Source organism: Trichosurus vulpecula, chromosome 6 (assembly GCF_011100635.1).
Source record: "Trichosurus vulpecula isolate mTriVul1 chromosome 6, mTriVul1.pri, whole genome shotgun sequence".
Lineage (NCBI taxonomy): Eukaryota > Metazoa > Chordata > Mammalia > Diprotodontia > Phalangeridae > Trichosurus > Trichosurus vulpecula.
In genome coordinates this window covers 35,839,992-35,842,831 of record NC_050578.1, presented here as the reverse complement: position 1 = coordinate 35,842,831, position 2,840 = coordinate 35,839,992, and the positions used below count along the sequence as shown (strand labels likewise).

General features: G+C 36.3%; 1 pseudogene; it reads left to right on the top strand.

Annotated features, from left to right (window-relative positions):
* Positions 1–1,068: 1,068 nt before the first annotated feature.
* Positions 1,069–1,736, top strand: LOC118852712 (annotated as a pseudogene).
* The last annotated feature ends 1,104 nt before the right edge of the window (positions 1,737–2,840 follow it).

Sequence of the window (2,840 nt, the reverse complement as noted above, 5' to 3'; positions counted from 1 at the left end):
ACAGGGTGAGTTGAATATGAAAGGATTATATCTAAAAAAATGACATCAAATTAAGGGATGAGAGAGGAATATATTGAGAGAGGAAAAAAGGGAGAGATAGAATGGGGTAAATTATCTCACATAAAAGGGGCAAGAAAAAGCAGCTCTGTAGCAAAGGAAGAGGGAGCAGGTGAGGGGGAATGAGTGAATCTTGCTCTCATCGGATTTGACTTGAGGAGGGAATAATATACACACTCAATTGGGTATCTTCCCCCACAGGAAAGAATGTGGGAGGAGATAAAAAGGTGGGACAATAGAAGGGAGGGCAGACAGAGGGAGGATGTAATCAAAAGCAAACACTTTTGAAAAGGGACAGGGTTAAGGGAGAAAGTGGAATAAAGGGGGATAGGATCGGAAGGAGGAAAATATAGTTAGTCTTTCTCAATATGAGTGTTGTAGAAGGTGTTTACACAATGATATTCATTATCTTGGCTTATGTTGAATTGCTTGCCTTCTTAGGAAGGGTGGGTGTGGAGGGCAAAGGGGAGAGAATTTGGAACTCAAAGTTTTAAAAGCAGATGTTCAAAAGAAAGAAAGTTAAAAGTCAAGAAATAAGCTGGGAAAATGAGCAAACAATAGAAAAAATTCTGACCTCAGAAAGTGACTATGGTGACAAGGAAAATCAAAACACACACAGACACATGCATACACACACACACACACACACACACATACACAGAGATAATAAAATGAAAATTCCTATATGCAAAGCCGCCAAGAAAAATATGAATTGCTCTCAGGACATGGAAGAGCTCAAAAAGGATTTTGACAATCAAATAAGAGAAATGAAGGAAAAAATGGGAAAAGAAGTGAGGGCAATGCAAAAAAAATCATGAAAAATGAGTCAATAGCTTGGTAAATCACACACACACACACACACACACACACACACACACACACACACACCTGGAAGAAAATAACACCTTAAAAACAGACTAGGGCTTTGGCCCACTTCTCTGGGGAATAGAAGGTGGTGCTGGGCTTTGTTGCAGTGGGCAGGCTCACTCGTATAAAGGCAGTAGGGGGAAGATGGTGGCTGCTTGCCAACAGTAGGCATAGAGTACAGAGCAACTGTGCAGTGACGAGCTCCCTAAGAAGGATATTATCAACTTTCTGCAAGACAATGGCTCAGATCTGTTTCTTATAGAACATAAATTATTAGGAAGCATAAAAAATGAGGCCAAGACAGCAAAAAAGGATCATTTAGTCACAGCCTACAACCAACCTTTTGAAAGTGAGCATTTTAAAGGTATTGAGAGTGTTGCCAAAGTGACAGAGGAGATGAAAAGTGTGAAGCTTGATGAAGAGAAGTTCCAAGAAGTCAAGAGAGACTTTGGATGACAGTCCACCAAAATATACAAAATCTATTCTTAAGAGGGGAGATAAAACTGACTTTCCTAAAAAAGGAGATCTTGTTCATTGTCATTACAAAGGAATATTAAAGGATGGAACTGTTTTTGGTACTAATATTTAAACTATAGCAAAGAAGAAAAAGTATGCTAAACCTGTAAGTTTTAAAGTTGTAGTGGGTAAAGTTATCAGGATAGGATGAAGCACTCTTAACAATGAGTAAAGGAGAAAAAGCTCACCTGGAGATTGAACACGAATGGGCTGATGGCAAGAAAGGACAGCCTGATATAAAAATTCCATCAAATACAAAACTCAATTTTGAAGAGGAATTAGTGGACATTGATTGATGTGATAAATGTTTTATCAACTGAACTACATACTTCAGGAGCTACTTCTACAAACCTGTGACTTTGTCTATACTTGAAGAACAACTGATCTTGTTATTGGGTGTGGGAGAAACAGATTATTCATTTTGAGTATAAATCTGTCAAGTTCAGCTTGTATTATTGAGGCTAAGTAAAAGGCTAGTTGGGGTTGACTTTTCTATTATTTAATAGCCACCTTGTAAATATGAAATCCTGAATACAAATACCTTAACACAAAAAACAGATTAGGCCAAATGGTAAAAGAAGTACAAAAAGCCAATAAGGAGATGAATGCTTTAAAAAGCAGAATTGACCAAAGGATAAAGAGGCACAAAAATTCATTGAAGAAAAAAAAATACTTAAAATGTAGAATTCATCAAATGGAAAAGGAGGCACATAAGTTCACTGAAGAAAACAATTCCTTAAAAATTAGAATTTGGCAAATGGAAGCTAATGACTTTATGTGAAATTAAGAAACAGTAAAAGAAAACTAAATGAAATAAAAAAAAGAAGACAACATGAAATATCTCATTGGAAAAACAATTGACTTAGAAACTAGTTATAGGAGAGATAATTTAAAGATTATTAGGCTACCTGAAAGCCATGATAAAAAAAAAAGAGCCTAGACAATATCTTTCGAGAAATTATCAAGGAAAACTCCCCTGGTATTCTAGAATCAGAGGATAAAATAGAAATTGAAAGAGTCCACTGATCACCTCCTGAAAGAATTCACAAAATGAAAACTCCTCAGAATATTATGGCCAAATTCCAGAGCTCCCATGTCAAAGAGAAAATATTTCAAACAGCTAGAAAGAAACAATTCAAGTGTCATGAAGTGACAGTCAGGGTAACACAAGATTTAGCAGCTTCTACATTAAAGGATAGAAGGAATTAGAATATGATATTCCAGAGGGCAAAGGAACTAGAATTATAACTCAGAATCACCTACCCAGAAAAACTGAGTATGATCCTTCAGGGGAGAAAATGTACACTTAATGAAATAGAGGACTTTCAAGCATTACTGATGAAAAGTCCAGAGCTGAGTAGAAAATTTGACTTTCAAATACAAGACTCAAGAGAAGCATG